Raw genomic sequence first — 19307 nt, forward strand, 5'->3', positions numbered from 1 at the left:
GTGATTACTAGAGAGTGGGTAAAAGTGAAATAATATATAAGTAATGGCTTGCGCGCCCAAACAGGTAGACGTACGTGGGGGGTGGGAGACAGTACATAGATCATGTGATAGTTGTTATAATGCTTAATTATAATAGCTATCTATCATTTCAGAAGCAGAGGTGATATAGTCAAGGAATGTTAGTATATTAGGGGGAAAATATAATTAATTTGAGTAAAGTCGTTAGATCTGTTTCTAAATCAATGAATTTGGGTTTGACTCGTTGACTGCTTAGTTATTTACGTTGAGCGTGTGAGATCTGTGTCCTTCAAAGCTATTTTGTGATAAATGTGGTATGTGCCAGATACTAAAAATACAGACCATTTATAATTGGAATAACGGAGGATTTACTTGTCATTCCAATAAAGCATAGATTCTGCATTACTGACTAAAAGGTAGATGTTCTGATTATAGTCAAATTATGGTTATGGGTTGCTTTGATTGATAGAACAGTCAGTGTTCATTTTGTGTTATAAGACTGGACGATTTAGCAGCTTGCTGATTTCGAATTGAAAGACTCACCTATTCAACATGAATAGTGAGACGTTTTCGAGGTAGTCATTTTTTGCGGTGCCTAATGATTTGAAAGCTTAAACTACTGGGAATAGGGTTGGAATTTGGAATATTGAATTGGATATGGATATGAATTGAGTGTATGCGGGTCAATTATAGCCAGTGTTTGTTTTATTAATTAGAGCGTAATCAGAAAGGACTGTTACAGAAATTGAATAGCGGGCTGGCAATTGCAATGGAGCTGTGGCAATGATTTGAATTGAGAACAAAGGAAAATAATTTATGGCTCTGGTTCGCGGGTAAAAGAGAGACAGTCCAGCTAGTACGAATCGAGCTGTAAGATAGATTTCAAGTAGAAGTCTAAATAGTTGAATGGAAAACAGTTCTTTGACAAATTCTAATTGTTATTACTTTATTCGATAGGTTGCTTAACACCAGTGGTGTATGCAAATAGTTGGTGAATTCTAAAACGATAATTTGTTTTCGTTACGTGAACCAGGGGATGCAAGTAGCTTTAGCTATTATGCTGATGGAATAGCACCAACTTATAGTGGGTTCTAGATTTGTTGAATAACAAACTTATATTTTAAACTAAATTAATGCAATAGGCTACAATTATAACATTATCAGAAAAAGGCACAATTTAATGCGAAACAGTTATTACATGTGTCATTGATCCAGTAATGATAGAAGGATAGTAAAGGAAAGGCAAGGGATAAAATCTCATTTAAGGAAAGAACGAGTATGAAGATGTATTAGGAAGGAAAATACCATTAACTGAGGGATATAAAAACGTTTAGCTGAGAAAGGCAACAGAATAATTTACCTTACACCCTAATATAGCCTAGGCAACCACAACAGGGTAATTGGCAAGAAAATGGCCCAGCTCAGCTAGAGGGGGGCAGTCTCAGACACAGGGTTCACAGGGCCCAGTGGGGAGGACCAAATCAGGGTAGTTGGAGAAGCATTTATTTTGGACTAAGGGACAGGACTAACTTTTTGTGGGTTCTGGATTGATTACAAAACAATTTATATTTTTACTAAAATCAATGCAACAGGTTGAAATTATTGGAAAGTGGATATGGGTTTTATGTTATAGGTATATATTCTACTTAATGAAACATGATAATGTCTGATGTGTCTTGATTGGGAGTCTTTTTTCTGGGATTGATGGAAATCCCATACAGTATGAATGATGAGGGAGATGTAGGAGACCCACGTCTCAAACAACATTTTAATAGATACTTGGGATCAAATATCACTGATTCCTTACACTGAGAAATTTACTGTATTTGTGACAGGGAAAAGTATTACATTCAGTGGGGTTAAAGAATCCTTCCGAGGGTCAAAGATAATGGATTCTGAAAGGTGAAATGTAAATTGACAGTATGTATGGGTGACAGCGCGAATGAGGGTTACAAATAGTCAAATGGTGTATCATGCTGCATTTAAACAATCGCTGGAGGGGTTGAATTTGAGTGTTGTGGATTGTAGTAAAGTGTTATGGGCATCGAATGACGATGACACTAATGGGCGAAACCATCATCACATTAGTAAACTATTTTGGTAGAAGGGGGGCCATAGGGCATGTAGGAATGGACGACCAACAAGGCAAAAGATAGCATATTTGGGGATTTGAGTTTTCGACGTCACAAAGCATGTTGGGGGTGATTGAGTGGTAGCAGTGCGCCTAGGGAAAAGCCTAGGGGTTTAAATCTTATGGGATTTTATTTCGTTTTATGTGTACTGGATTGTGGGATTCCCCGGGGAAGGGAGCAGTCGCGAGTGATGTTCTTGAGGGTTGTCTGAAAGGGGGGATAAGGAGATGTGGGAATAGAGAGTGAGAATTTCGAATTTAGATTGTGTGGACTGATTAAGAGGTATCAAAATGGAAACTAACTAAATGTGTACTTTTTCTTCCAGGAAAAAGGGGGGAGTGATTTTCTATTTTCTTTGAAATATTTTCATAGACTATAAATAAGGCCTGGCCATTTTTTGTTTGTTTATTGTTTTACTATATGGTGTTCAAATAACCACAAACAAACCACTTAGTATTATGTGAGCTGTATAGGATTTTTATATGTATTTTAGTTTTTTTCACGGGATGGAAGTGAAATATCTTAAAGGGGCAAACACATGTAATTTGGGCATTTATTTACTGAGGTATAAGTGAATACGTGTGATTTATTTTGAAATGTTTTGACGGTTGTTAATGAGTGGTATACTATTGATGGAACAATTCATTGAATGATTTCAATGACCTTTGCAAGCTGTCCTGGCTTTATAGTGTGACTTGATCAACCACACTGTAAATCCTGGAGGCATGCTGATTTGGGGGTTGGTTATAATAAGGAATTGTGAAGAAGTATATAATTTGGCATTAATCCTATATATAATTCCAAACAGGACAAGGATGAAGTGAGAGAGTTAGTCTTGAAGGAGAGATATCCTTGAATAATGTTATCGAATGCAATTGGGTTAAGATATCATCAAGGATTGTCATTTTAAGTTCAGTTATTATTTTTGGTTTAACAAGCAATATTGTTTTTTTGTTTTTTTTACACATGAATCACGATGTGAAGGGGGGAAGTTGTTAACGATTTTAATGTTTTTTGGGGCTTACAGGGGTTTTAATGGTTTTTGGGCTTACAGGGGTTTTAATGTTTTTTAATGGTTTTAATGTTTTTAATGTTTTTGTGGTAAAATATGCAAATTGTATTAAGGATATGAGCAGTAGTAATAATGTGTTATGGGTTAGGTTAAATCTTTTTTGTTTTTGTGATAGGAGGCATGGTGTAGAGGTGGTCTGTCTATGAAATGAGTGGACTACAACGAGCTGGAAGTGTCACGGTTTCGGCCGAGGCTGCTCCTCCTCCTTGTTCGGGCAGGCTTCGGCGGTCGTCGTCCCCGGAGTACTAGCTGCCACCGTTGTATGTTATCGATGTTTGTTTGGTTTTGTCTTAGTTGTACACCTGTTTCCGTTTAGTGTTAATTATGTGTCCTATAAGTGTCTCGTTTTGTTAGTCGTGTGTTGTGTTTAATTGTCCGCCTGTCAGCAGGTGCTGTATTGTTTTGCTCCATTGTTTTGGAGAGTTTTCGCACTTGTGTGCGCACTTATTTGTATTTTGATGTTTACGCACGGTGTGCGTAATCGCTCGCCTCCGGGCTCTTTTGAGGCCCGTTTGTTATTTCTTGGTCGTCTACTAAAGTGTGTTGGACGAAGCTTCTGTGTCCTGCGCCTGATTCCTGCACCACATCCACATTCAGCTATTCCTGACAGAATTACACACCAACGATGGAATCAGCAGGAGCAGCAGCAGCGCCCGAGTCGTGGGAGGAGCGCGTCCGCGGGCAGGACGACAGGATCCATCAAATCGGGACCGCCCTGCAGGACGTAATCAATACTCTGCACCGATGGGAGAACAGAGGGGTACCCACACCTCCACCTACCTCAAGCTCCGGAACCCAGTGGGATTCGGCTCTCGCTCCCGAGGGCGTATGATGGCACCGCTGCCGGGTGTCAGGGGTTCCTCCTGCAGGTGGTACTCTACCTGGCCACCGTACACCCTGCGCCCTCGGGACACGAGAGCGTTTCCGCCCTCATCTCCTGTCTCACCGGCAAAGCGTTGGAGTGGGCCAATGCCGAATGGAGGGGGATAGACGCCGCCACTATCACCTACGCGGAGTTCTCCCGCCGCTTCAGGGCCGTGTTCGACCATCCACCTGAGGGGAAAGCGGCGGGGGAGTGTCTATTCTACCTCCGACAGGGGAAGAGGAGCGCCCAGGAGTTCGCCTTGGAATTCCGGACTCTAGCGGCGGATGCAGGGTGGAATGAGCGGGCCCTCATCGACCACTATCGATGCAGTCTGCGGGAGGACGTCCGCCGAGAGCTGGCCTGCAGGGACACCAACCTCTCGTTCGACCAGTTGGTGGACATGTCCATCCGTCTCGACACCCTGCTGGTCACCCGCGGACGTCCCGAGTGGGGGCCGTCCATTCCATCCTCCAGCACCTCCGAGCCGAGCCCTATGGAGCCCCACTTACCCAGAGCTCTCTGTTGTGCACCTATGTATACCTGTCAGTTTTCCACAGGTTGCAACTCATTCCCAGCATAAGGCGCTAGTAGATCCAGGCGCAGCTGGGAATTTTGTTGATCTGAATTTTTGTGTTAAGTTAGGGATTCCCCTCCTTCCTGTCAATGCTCCCTTCCCTGTACATGCACTAGATAGCCGCCCGTTGGGATCGGGGTTGATTAGGGAGGTCACAGCGCCACTTAGGATGAGTACGCAGGGGGGTCATGAGGAAACTATTCAGTTATATCTGATCGACTCTCCTGCGTATCCAGTGGTGCTGGGGCTTCCCTGGTTGATTACCCATAACCCCTCTATTTCGTGGCAACAGAGGGCTCTTAAGGAGTGGTCTGCCCAGTGTGTGGGGCGATGTCTGGGTGTTTCCGTGGGGGCGACCTCGGTGGAGAGTCCGAACCAAGTGCCCGCAATGCACATTCCCCCTGAGTATGAGGAGGTAGCACTCGTGTTTAGCAAGGCGAGGGCGACGCGATTGCCACCTCATAGACAGGGGGATTGTGCGATAGACCTCCAGGCAGGAGCAGCGCTTCCGCGGAGCCATGTGTATCCTCTGTCTCAAGAGGAGAAGGGGGCTATGGAGACATACATAGCCGAGTCTCTGAGACAAGGATACATATGGCCCTCCACTTCCCCTGCGTCCTCGAGCTTCTTTTTTTGTGAAGAAAAAGGATGGAGGATTGCGCCCGTGTATTGATTACCGTAGTCTCAATCAGATCACTGTGAAATACAGTTATCCACTCCCTCTGATTGCGACTATGACGGAATCATTACACGGAGCGCGTTTCTTCACAAAACTGGATCTCAGGAGCGCCTACAACTTGGTGCGCATTAGGGAGGGTGATGAATGGAAGACAGCATTTAGTACCACCTCGGGTCATTACGAGTATTTCGTCATGCCATACGGGTTGATGAATGCTCCTTCAGTCTTCCAATCCTTTGTGGATGAGATCTTCCGGGACATGCAGGGGCAAGGTGTGGTCGTGTACATTGACGACATTCTAGTGTACTCGTCTACCCGAGCCGAGCATGTAGCGCTGGTGCGCCGAGTGTTGAGGAGGCTGCTGGAGCACGACCTGTATGTCAAGGCAGAGAAATGTCTGTTTTTCCAGGAGTCTATCTCCTTTTTGGGTTATCAGTTGTCCTCATCAGGGGTGAAGATGGAGGTTGACCGTGTGTCAGCCGTGCGTAATTGGCAAACCCCAACCACGGTTAAAGAGGTGCAGCAGTTCTTGGGTTTTGCGAATTACTACCGGAGGTTTATCCGGGGTTTTGGACAGGTGGCAGCTCCCATAACGTCTCTTCTGAAGGGGGGTCCGGTGCGCTTGCAGTGGTCAGCTGAGGCGGACAGGGCGTTTGGGAGACTGAAGGGCCTGTTTACTTCGGCTCCGGTGCTGGCGCATCCGGATCCCGCTTTACCATTTCAGGTAGAGGTGGACGCGTCTGAGGCCGGTATAGGGGCCGTGCTATCGCAACGGTCCGGCACGCCACCTAAACTCCGCCCCTGTGCTTTTTACTCCAGAAGCTCAGCCCGGCGGAGCGAAATTATAACGTAGGGGACAGGGAGCTGTTAGCCGTGGTACAGGCCCTAAAGGTGTGGAGGCATTGGCTTGAGGGGGCTCAACACCCTTTCCTCATTTTGACTGACCACCGTAACCTGGAGTACATCCGGGCAGCTAGGAGACTGAACCCTCGCCAGGCTCGGTGGAACATGTTTCTAGCCCGGTTCGTATTTAAAATCACTTACATCCCTGGGTCCCAGAACGGTAAGGCAGACGCCGTGTCCCGGCGGTATGACACAGAGGAGAGGTCCGTTGAGCCCACTCCCATACTACCGGAGTCTTGTCTGGTGGCACCGGTAGTGTGGGAGGTCGATGCTGAAATCGAGCGGGCGTTGCGTACCGACCCTAGCCCTCCACAGTGTCCTGTGGGTCGGACGTACGTTCCGCTCGAGGTTCGGGATCGACTTATATATTGGGCTCACACGTCACCCTCCTCTGGACATCCAGGTATTGGCCGGACAGTGCACTGCCTTAGCGCTAAGTACTGGTGGCCAACGTTAGCCAGGGATGTGAGGGTTTATGTCTCCTCCTGCTCGGTGTGCGCCCAGTGTAAGGCGCCCAGACACCTGCCCAGGGGGAAGTTACAACCCCTGCCCGTTCCACAACGACCCTGGTCTCACCTCTCGGTGGATTTTGTTACAGACCTTCCCCCCTCTCAGGGGAATACCACCATACTGGTCGTTGTGGATCAGTTCTCTAAGGCCTGTTGTCTCCTCCCAATGCCGGGTCTTCCTACTGCCCTACAGACCGCTGAGGCACTATTCACCCACGTCTTCCGGCATTACGGGGTACCCGAGGATATAGTGTCTGATCGAGGTCCCCAGTTCACCTCCCGAGTCTGGAGAGCGTTCATGGAGCGCTTGGGGGTCTCGGTGAGCCTTACCTCGGGGTACAACCCGGAGAGCAATGGGCAGGTAGAACGAGTCGACCAGAAACCTACCCCTCCGCCTGCCCTGCCGGAAGCTGGGTCGGCGGTTTGTGGGGCCTTTTAAAGTCCTGAGGAGATTGAACGAGGTGTGTTACAGGTTACAACTGCCTATTGATTATCATGTTAACCCCTCGTTCCATGTGTCTCTTCTCAGGCCGGTGGTAGCTGGTCCACTCCAGGACTGTGAGATAGGAGAGACTCCTCCGCCCCCATTGGACATCGAGGGGGCTCCGGCGTACACAGTTCGGTCCATCTTGGATTCGAGACGTTGGATGGGGGGTCTCCAATATCTCGTGGAGTGGGAGGGGTATGGCCCGGAGGAACGGTGCTGGGTGCCGAGGAGGGACATCTTGGACCCGTCTCTCCTGACTGAGTTCCACCGTGGTCATTCCACGCGCCCTGCTCCGCGTCCTCCTAGTCGTCCCCGAGGCCGGGGTCGGCGCACGGCTGGAGCCGCGCGTCAAGGGGGGGGTACTGTCACGGTTTCGGCCGAGGCTGCTCCTCCTCCTTGTTCGGGCAGGCTTCGGCGGTCGTCGTCCCCGGAGTACTAGCTGCCACCGTTGTATGTTATCGATGTTTGTTTGGTTTTGTCTTAGTTGTACACCTGTTTCCGTTTAGTGTTAATTATGTGTCCTATAAGTGTCTCGTTTTGTTAGTCGTGTGTTGTGTTTAATTGTCCGCCTGTCAGCAGGTGCTGTATTGTTTTGCTCCATTGTTTTGGAGAGTTTTTGCACTTGTGTGCGCACTTATTTGTATTTTGGTGTTTACGCACGGTGTGCGTAATCGCTCGCCTCCGGGCTCTTTTGAGGCCCGTTTGTTATTTCTTGGTCGTCTACTAAAGTGTGTTGGACGAAGCTTCTGTGTCCTGCGCCTGATTCCTGCACCACATCCACATTCAGCTATTCCTGACAGGAAGGAGGTGCGCTTCATAATCTCAAGGCTTCTCTTGACGGATGAGAGGACATAAGTAGCATACTGTGTCTCACCTAACCTAACAATGTTCTTAAGATTTTTTCCCATGGGTGAAGGGAACTCTGCCCAATGGAGTAGGAGAATCTGAGTATTTTCTGCGTCCTGGAGACTATGTGATGGTAAAATTCTACGGAAGAAAGAGTTGGAAAGACTCTATGTGGAGGGGCCCGTACCAGGTGTTGTTGGCTACCTCAATGATGGTAAAAGTGGCAGAGACAGATACTTAGATCCATGTTTCCCACTATAGGAGTGTTCCAACCCCAGGAGAGGAAGATGGCCCCGCCATTGGGTAGCATTGTTGTCTTTTGTGTTTGTCTGTGCTTGTGTGTCTTTGCAGAACTCTGAGCTTCCCTATGGGTAGGCTGGTAGAAGGACACTCTTCGCAGACCGATGTCGATAGATTGAGAGGGACTCTGGCTGATCTGGAGACCCTAGTGACGGAAGAAGGTTAACAGCTAAAGTGACCATACATCATCGTCCAGGTTACACCAACGGTGGTACAGATAGAGGGGAGCATGACCTGGTATCATCTAAACCATTGTACCAGAGTGAGGGAACCAAGGACTGAGAGATGAGATGAGTACAATATATTACATTACAATTAAATAAAGAATATAGTCTAATATGCACCACATCTCCGTTTAAAGAATTAACAGTAGTTCAAAATTTTCACAGTTACCAGGACTGTGCTAGGATTCAATCACAACTTTTGTAATATTTAGGAAATTCTAAATATAAACAATTTTATGATCAACCAGGATGAGGAGAGAAGTGTAAGCAATTGTTAGAATATGAACAAGGAAAAGGGAAACACCAGAGTAATATCAAATAGACTATGAGGAAATATAGGAATGTTACAATAAAACAATTGGGTTATATAATTTGGGAGAATTCAAGGGAGAATGTGAAACTAGGTGGCATTTAAACAGATAGCCTTTGGAATGCAGAGACCCCTCAAAGAAAAATCTATCAGGCAGCAGGATCAAGTATTAGAAATTGGTATTAAGAATGAGTGGTGAAACATAATAATTTGTCATATAGTCAATGCTTATAGGGATGTTTTGAATTAGAAATGAACTCAACTAAACTGTTATGATCTGTCCTTTCCTGAGGTTACTACGGAGGGTGTCGTAATGCATAGCAGAGATAATTCAGTCCAGAAAGGTGTGAACCTCAATAAAAACCAAACACCCTCTACCCGGCTGAAGAGGAGCAACAAAGGCGTTGAAGACGTTCCTGTCCAGCACCACCTCTACCAGGAGCAGAATGAAGGTGGAGGTGGGGCGGCTCAGGTGTGACATTGTAATTGGGACATTGCCATGGGCAATCCAAGATGAACTATGAAGCTATCTGAAGAACATAATGAGAACGCCAGAAGATTGAGTTCCAGTAGAGGAAGGGAGTGTTGAATTGAGCAGGCATTATACACTGCTAAATTTATAGTAATTTAGACTAGGAATGCATTAAGATACTGATCTGTTGTAATTCTCGTTATGAGGAAGGTAATGCTAGAATTATGATAATATAAATATACAGTATGCCAGTGTCAATATGTGCCAAGGTGAGAGTTTTAACTTTGAATGATGGAACCAAGGAGACTAACTAAGAATTGTCATTCTAAATTTGTTTTGGGTAATTAATTTGAGTATGATTATGAATTGTAAGCTGACTGATTGATCTGAATGAAGTTATGTGAGTTAAAGATATTGATATTATTCTTAAACATGTCCTAGGTAGTATGGCTAAAACAACGCTACGTTAGTTTTAATGTGTTAGGATACTAACACTTATATTGGAATTGGTTTAGGTAGAAATCTTAATATTGTTCATTATGAGTATAACTTTGAATGCAAAGATGATGATTGATACCATAAACATAATATACTTTTGTAAGGTTATGGGATTAGTAATCCCATAATGGGGGATATGTGGTGAATTATTATTAATGAACTGTAGAGTTTAATGGACTATGAGGTAGAACTGGGTTACTCAAGAGTATAGAGTTAGATTTCTTTGTTACTGGGCCAGGAATTGAATTGGGTCATTTCACTGTGTGTGTGGGGTTTGTGTATGTTTCAAGGATTTAGGGCCTTGTCATGGTTAAACTAAACATGAGTGTGTGTGCAAGACAGGGGAGTGAGTGATTGGTTGGAGTACTATGTGCATAATAAAAGTCGAGTTTAGCCGCCCTCAGAGACAAAGGAAGTGGGCGGAGCAACAAAAGGGCGGGAAAACTGAAGAGGGGACTATATAAGATGGAGGGAGAGCGTAAGGGGGTGTGCCATTCTCCAGACTGGTTTCGGCTTTGTTGAAACTTTAATAAAGTTATTTCTTGGTGCAACAAAAGCTCTGTAAGACCTTATTTGTAATAAAGTATAGTGGTTATTTTCCACAACACCGGTAGTGTGTATGTATATATAATATACAGTGGGGAGAACAAATATTTGATACACTGCCGATTTTGCAGGTTTTGCTACTTACAAAGCATGTAGAGGTCTGTAATTTTTATCATAGGTACACTTCAACTGTGAGAGACGGAATCTAAAACAAAAATCCAGAAAATCACATTTTATGATTTTTAAGTAATTAATTTGCATTTTATTGCATGACATAAGTATTTGATCACCTACCAACCAGTAAGAATTCCGGCTCTCACAGACCTGTTAGTTTTTCTTTAAGAAGCCCTCCTGTTCTCCACTCATTACCTGTATTAACTGCACCTGTTTGAACTCGTTACCTGTATAAAAGACACCTGTCCACACACTCAATCAAACAGACTCCAACCTCTCCACAATGGCCAAGACCAGAGAGCTGTGTAAGGACATCAGGGATAAAATTGTAGACCTGCACAAGGCTGGGATGGGCTACAGGACAATAGGCAAGCAGCTTGGTGAGAAGGCAACAACTGTTGGCGCGATTATTAGAAAATGGAAGAAGTTCAAGATGATGGTCAATCACCCTCGGTCTGGGGCTCCATGCAAGATCTCACCTCGTGGGGCATCAATGATCATGAGGAAGGTGAGGGATCAGCCCAGAACTACACGGCAGGACCTGGTCAATGACCTGAAGAGAGCTGGGACCACAGTCTCAAAGAAAACCATTAGTAACACACTACGCCGTCATGGATTAAAATCCTGCAGCGCACGCAAGGTCCCCCTGCTCAAGCCAGCGCATGTCCAGGCCCGTCTGAAGTTTGCCAATGACCATCTGGATGATCCAGAGGAGGAATGGGAGAAGGTCATGTGGTCTGATGAGACAAAAATAGAGCTTTTTGGTCTAAACTCCACTCGCCGTGTTTGGAGGAAGAAGAAGGATGAGTACAACCCCAAGAACACCATCCCAACTGTGAAGCATGGAGGTGGAAACATCATTCTTTGGGGATGCTTTTCTGCAAAGGGGACGACTGCACCGTATTGAGGGGAGGATGGATGGGGGCCATGTATCGCGAGATCTTGGCCAACAACCTCCTTCCCTCAGTAAGAGCATTGAAGATGGGTCGTGGCTGGGTCTTCCAGCATGACAACGACCCGAAACACACAGTCAGGGCAACTATGGAGTGGCTCCGTAAGAAGCATCTCAAGGTCCTGGAGTGGCCTAGCCAGTCTCCAGACCTGAACCCAATAGAAAATCTTTGGAGGGAGCTGAAAGTCCGTATTGCCCAGCGACAGCCCCGAAACCTGAAGCATCTGGAGAAGGTCTGTATGGAGGAGTGGGCCAAAATCCCTGCTGCAGTGTGTGCAAACCTGGTCACGATCTACAGGAAACGTATGATCTCTGTAATTGCAAACAAAGGTTTCTGTACCAAATATTAAGTTCTGCTTTTCTGATGTATTAAATACTTATGTCATGCAATAAAATGCAAATGAATTACTTAAAAATCATACAATGTGATTTTCTGGATTTTTGTTTTAGATTCCGTCTCTCACAGTTGAAGTGTACCTTTGATAAAAATTACAGACCTGTACATGCTTTGTAAGTAGGAAAACCTGCAAAATCGGCAGTGTATCAAATACTTGTTCTCCCCACTGTATATACAGTTGAAGTTGGAAGTTTACATACACTTCGGTTGGAGTCATTACAACTCGTTTTTCAACCACTCCACAAATGTCTTGTTAACAAACTATAGTTTTGGCAAGTCGGTTAGGACATCTACTTTGTGCATGACACAAGTAATTTTTCCAACAATTGTTTACAGACAGATTATTTCACTTTTAATTAACTGTATCACAATTCCAGTGGGTCAGAAGTTTACATACACTAAGTTGACTGTGCCTTTAAACAGCTTGGAAAATTCCTGAAAATGATGGCTTTAGAAGCTTCTGATAGGCTAATTGACATGATTTGAGTCAATTGGAGCTGTACCTGTGCATGTATTTCAAGGCATACCTTCAAACCCAGTGCCTCTTTGCTTGACATCATGGGAAAATCAAAAGAAATCAGCCAAGACCTCAGAAAAAATTTGTTTGACCTCCACAAGTCTGTTTCATCATTGAGATCAATTTCCAAATGCCTGAAGGTACCACGTTCATCTGTACAAACATTTGTACGCAAGTATAAACACCATGGGACCACGCAGCTGTCATACCGCTTAGGAAGGAGAAGCATTCTGTCTCCTAGAGATAAACGTACTTTGGTGCGAGAAGTGCAAATCAATCCCAGAACAACAGCAAAGGACCTTGTGAAGATGTTGGAGGAAACAGCTACAAAAGTATCTATATCCACAGTAAAATGAGTCCTATATCGACATAACCTGAAAGGCCGCTCTGCAAGGAAGAAGCCACTGCTCCAAAAGACTACGGTTTGCAATTGCACATGGGGACAAAGATCGTACTTTTTGGAGAAATGTCCTCTGGTCTGATTAAACAAAAATAGAACCTTTGCCCATAATGACCATCGTTATGTTTGTAGGAAAAAGGGGGGCACTTGCAAGCCGAAGAACACCATCCCAACCGTGAAGCATGGGGGTGGCAGCATCATGCTGTGGGGGTGCTTTGCTGCAGGAGAGACCTGTGCACTTCACAAAATAGATGGCATCATGAGGAAGGAAAATTATGTGGATATATTGAAGCAACATCTCAAGACATCAGTCAGGATGTTAAAGCTTGGTCCAAATGGGTCTTCCAAATGGACAATGAACCCAAGCATACTTCCAAAGTTGTGGCAAAATGGCTTAAGGACAACAAAGTCAAGGTATTGGAGTGGCCATCACAAAGCCCTGACCTCAATCCTATAGAACATTTGTGGGCAGAACTGAAAAAGTGTGTGCGAGCAAGGAGGCCTACAAACCTGACTCAGTTACACCAGCTCTGTCAGGAGGAATGGGCCAAAATTCACCAACTAATTGTGGGAAGCTTGTGGAAGGCTACCTGAAACGTTTGACCCAAGTCAAACAAATTAAAGGCAATGCTACCAATTCTGTATTCTGACATTTGAATTTTTTTAATGAAAAATAAAACATTAATATATCTTGATTAGATAAGTATTCAACCCCCTGAGTCAATACATGTTAGAATCACCTTCGGCAGCGATTACGGCTGTGAGTCTTTCTGCTTAAGTCTCTAAGAGCTTTCCACACCTGGATTGTGCAACATTTGCCCATTCTTATTTTCAGAATTCTTCAAGCTCTGTGTAATTGGTTGTTGATCATTGCTAGACAACCATTTTCAGGTCTTGCATAACATTTTCAAGCAGATTTAAGTGAAAACTGTAACTCGGTCACTCAGGAACATTCACTGTCTTCTCTTGGATTTTGCCTGTGCTTAGTTCCATTCTGTTTATTTTTTATCCTGAAAAACTTCCCAGTCCTTAACGATTACAAGCATACGCATAACATGATGCAGCCACCACTATGCTTGAAAATATGGAGAGTGGTACTCAGTAACGTGTTGTATTAGATTTGCTCCAAACATAACACTTTGTATTCAGGACAAAAAGTTTGCAGTATTACTTTAGTGCCTTGTTGCAAACAGGATGCATGTTTTGGAATATTTTTATTCTGTACAGGCTTCCTTCTTTTCACTCTGTCAATTAGGTTAGTATTGTGGAGTAACTACAATGTTGTTGGTCCATCCTAAGTTTTCTCCTATCACAGCCATTAAACTCTGTAACTGTTTTAAAGTCACCATTGGCCAATCCCTGAGTGGTTTCCTCCCTTCAATGTCTGCTTTATAAATGTGTACACATCTACCAATAGGTGCCTTTCTTTGTGAGGAATTGGAAAACCTCCAAGGTCTTTGTGGTTGAACCTATGTTTGAAATTCACTGCTGGACTGAGGGACCTTACAGATAATTGAATATGTGGGGTACAGAGATGATGTAGTCGTTCAAAAATCATGTTAAACACTACTATTGCACTCAGAGTGAGTCCATTCAACTTATTATGTGACTTGTTAAGCACATTTTTACTCCTGAACTTAATTAGGCTTGCCATAACAAAGGTGTTGAATACTTATTGACTCAAGACATTTCAGCTATTCATTTTTTTATTAATTTGTACAAAAAAAAAAAAAAAAAAAGGATTTCCACTTTGACATAATGGGGTTTTGTGTGTAGGCCAGTGACAATTTTTAATCAATTTTAAATTAAGGCTGTAACGTAACACAATGTGGAAAAAGTCAAGGGGTGTGAATACTTTCTGAAGGCACTGTATGCCCATTGATTCTTGAAGAATATAACTCATTAATGCTTCATGAGTTTAGTTCAACTGTTGTACCCTATCAGAACCCATAATATAAGCATGTTTTACTCCAATGTTTGTAAACAATGTAAATGTAAACAAACACTGTATAGCCTTAAAACATGGTTCAAAATATCATTTTGATATCATGGATGGTCAGTCGCTTTGTTATTGTTTTAATTCTAGCTTTAAACCATGTAATCTCTTCACAGTGGCCATGATACAGCCAGTACTTCTACTCCTGCTATTGGGTAAGAGATCAGATGGGAAGAATATTCCTCTCTTGGTATTATAAACCAACCTACTATGGCTGTTCTCTAGTTGACCATGTATTCAAAGTAGTTGGGTAATGGTTCAGAACCTGTAAACATCCAGTTTCACACAATGAGTCTCAGTTTAACCAATATTTAAGATAAAATATACAGTGGAGTTGAAATACAAATCCTAAGGATGATTTCACTATCGTAATCTAAATAGAAAGTGATAGACCATCCCAAAAATAACATATTTGTGATATGAAATGTATCCCCACAGCAGCCATGTCCTCACCAGTGTTTGGGACTGAGATATCAGTACTGGAGGGAACCTCTGTGACCCTTGTCTGTAGATACATTGGGGCTAAAAAGCTTGACACATGCTGGGGCAGAGCTTGTGGAACCTTTAAGTGTACTGATCAAATAATGGAAGATACATTCAAATTCAAAATTAAAGATGGTGTTGGAATGGTGAGCCTCACCATTTTAAACCTAAAGCCTGCAGACAGTGGGAGCTAATGCTGCAGAGTCGAGTCTGATAAGCATTTCCCTCTGTATTTCAAACAGTCACCTACTCAGCCAAAAAGTACAGCCTTGTCCCTGAGAAGAAAAACTTGACCGAAGCACAAGAGTACTGCAGACAGCGTTCACAAACCTGTCCATCATACACACAGAAGAGGATTGGAAGGCAATTCAATCGTCTTTGGGTAATTTCAGTGGTGATGTGTGGATTGGGCTCCGTTGGCCTGGTCCAACAGAAAAGTGGAGGTGGTCTGATGGAGAGGACTTCATGTTCTTTAACTGGAAAATGGGCTATGGTGGCCAGAACAATCATGCGTGCACCATTTCTGATGCATCTCAATGGACAACAGTAGACTGTTCAGCTCCATATAAATATATAGGTCAACGAGGTAAGGACTGACTCACTGACTAACCCACTGTCTTTCTTTAACTCAGTCACTACCTCTTTCATCAATGGAAAATCTAAATTGTCATTGAACAAATGGGATTGATTGATTGATTGCATAACACCTACTCTAATGCTATATTCTTCATCTAATCAGATCTCAAAGCCCTTTATAATTTAGGTTATCACCTGTGTCTTCCAAGTTTATTTCTTATTGTGCGAAGTCATTAACTGTCTCATGAAATCTGATGTGTCAGTTTTCATCTTCCATCCTAGAAGTTCATCATGGTAATGGAACAACAGAGAAGGTCTATGAGCTGATGACTGGGCCAAAGGACCAGAAGGATGCTGTGAAAGACTGCAGGACAATACAAGGCAGAGAACTGGCGAGTATCTGTAACCAGAAAGAACAGGAAACCTTTGATGAGGTGGCTACAGGGGACACCTGGATTGGACTAAAGAATGAGAACAACATATGGAATTGGTCCAATGGTGAATCATTTCAGGAATGGGACAATTCCATGGGAGGTGGAAACCGTGTAAAGCTGAACTCAGAAAATGACAGAAAATGGCAACCAGAAAATTGTTCTACTCAAAGTCCTTTCCTGTGCTATGGGGGTAAGTTTAACCCTGTGAGAGTGTTATCAAACTAGTGTTGACAGTCAGTCATCATCTATGACTACGTTGTGTAGAATCTACACAAAGCAATTCCAAGTTTTAAAATGAGGAAATATTTTATATAAGTACTTTGTTTTTGTTTCATTGATCAACATGATAGGAAACAGGCACTTATATGTGTGTATTCTACTTCATTCTGACACAGATGAACGTCCTCTTAACACCACTGGGGATTTGTCCACTCCTGCTACCCGTTAAACCACCAGCCCTACTTCAACTGGACCTCCCTCTAGCAAGTTGTCCACCACACCACCTACCACTACTAATAGACAGTCCACCACCTCACCACCTACCACTACTAATAGACAGTCCACCACCTCAACACCTACCACTACTAATAGACAGTCCACCACCTCACCACCTACCACTACTAATAGACAGTTCACCACTTCACCACCTACCACTACTAATAGACAGTCCACCACCTCACCACCTACCACTACTAATGGACAGTCCACCACCTCCCCACCTACCACTACTAATGGACAGTCCACCACCTCACCACCTACCACTACTAATGGACAGTCCACCACCTCCCCACCTACCACTACTAATGGACAGCCCACCACCTCACCACCTACCACTACTAATGGACAGTCCACCACCTCACCACCTACCACTACTAATGGACAGTCCACCACCTCACCACCAACCTCAACTTCCAGTGGACAACTGACCTCATCAGGTCCCACCTCCCCAGACAGGAAGCCCACATCTTCCCCCAGTAGTACAACTTCTCCACTCCATACTGGTGAGTGTCAAACATGGAGCTACATTCTGTACCAATCTGCACAAAGATGTACAAGTGACAATTGTTGGGCTTTTCATGGCAGATAAGGCAGTACGTGTATGTGAATTTGTGGTTTTGTGTTTATGAACTTGCATTTACATGTGTGCAATTTCATGTTTGTGTTTTGTCCATGCAGATTACCTGCACTACTTCAACGAGTCCAAGAGCTGGATCAATGCCCTGGAGTTCTGTAAAAGTCGTGGCTCCACGTCCAACCTGGTGCACATCACCAACCAGACCGTGCAGGCTGACGTGACCCAGCTCCTGGCCAACGTGGGGCTGCCATGTGGGGGAGTGTGGATTGGTCTGGAGCGGTCCATCTTTGAGTGGAGTGCCCCCTGGCTGTGGACCAGTAGTGATGTTGAGAAGGTGGTGAAGTACAGAGAGTGGCACAGCTGCTTCCCCCTCAACCCCATCAATTACCACTGTGGTAAGATGGTCCGGGTTGGTAATGGAGAACTGAAGTGGCTGGATGCTTCCTGTCATCAGGAATTACCTTTCATCTTTGAAGGTGCGTTGCTAAACTTTGGAGCTCCTATTTTAGGGCTTGTTAATATCAAATAAAATCAAATTAAATGTTATTGGCCATATGCGCTGAATACAACAGGTGTAGACATTACAGTGAAATGCTTACTTACAGCCCTTAACCAACAATGCATTATTTTTTTTATAAAAAAGTAAAATAAAACAACAACAAAAAAGTGTTGAGAAAAAAAGTCAAATAAAATAACAGTAGGGAGGCTATATATACAGGGGGGTACCGGTGCAGAGTCAATGTGCGGGGGCACCGGCTAGTTGAGGTAGTTGAGGTAATATGTACATGTGGGTAGAGTTAAAGTGACTATGCATAAATAATTAACAGAGTAGCAGCAGCATAAAAAGATAGGGTGGGGGTGGGGGGGCAGTGCAAATAGTCTGGGTAGCCATGATTAGCTGTTCAGGAGTCTTATGGCTTGGGGGTAGAAGCTGTTGAGAAGTATTTTGGACCTAGACTTGGCACTCCGGTACCGCTTGCCGTGCGGTAGCAGAGAGAACAGTCTATGACTAGGGTGGCTGGAGTCTTTGACAATTTTGAGGGCCTTCCTCTGACACCGCCTGGTATAGAGGTCCTGGATGGCAGGAAGCTTGGCCCCAGTGATGTACTGGGCCGTACGTACTACCCTCTGTAGTGCCTTGCGGTCGGATACCGAGCAGTTGCCATACCAGGCTGTGATGCAACCAGTCAGGATGCTCTTGATGGTGCAGCTGTATAATTTTTTGAGGATCTGAGGACCCATGCCAAATCTTTTCAGTTTCCTGAGGGGGAATAGGCTTTGTCATGCCCTCTTCACGACTGTCTTGGTGTGTTTGGACCATGATAGTTCATTGGTGATGTGGACACCAAGGAACTTGAAGCTCTCAACCTGTTCCACTACAGCCCGTCGATGAGAATGGGGGCGTGCTCAGTCCTCTTTTTTTCCCTGTAGTCCACAATCATCTCCTTTGTCTTGGTCACGTTGAGGGAGAGGTTGTTATCCTGGCACCACATGGCCAGGTCTCTGACCTCCTCCCTATAGGCTGTCTCATCGTTGTCGGTGATCAGGCCTACCACTTTTGTGTCGTCTGCAAACTTAATGATGGTGTTGGAGTCGTGCCTGGCCATGCAGTCATGGGTGAACAGGGAGTACAGGAGGGGACTGAGCACGCACCCCTGAGGGGCCCCCGTGTTGAGGATCAGTGTGGCAGATGTGTTGTTACCTACCCTTACCACCTGGGGGTGGCTCGTCAGGAAGTCCAGGATCCAGTTGCAGAGGGAGTGTTTAGTCCCAGGATCCTTAGCTTAGTGATGAGCTTTGAGGGCACTATGGTGTTGAATGCTGAGCTGTAGTCAATGAATAGCATTCTCACGTAGGTGTTCCTCTTG

The sequence above is a fragment of the Coregonus lavaretus genome, assembly GCF_964263955.1.
Source record: "Coregonus lavaretus genome assembly, chromosome: 13".
In the NCBI taxonomy this organism is placed as follows: domain Eukaryota; kingdom Metazoa; phylum Chordata; class Actinopteri; order Salmoniformes; family Salmonidae; genus Coregonus; species Coregonus lavaretus.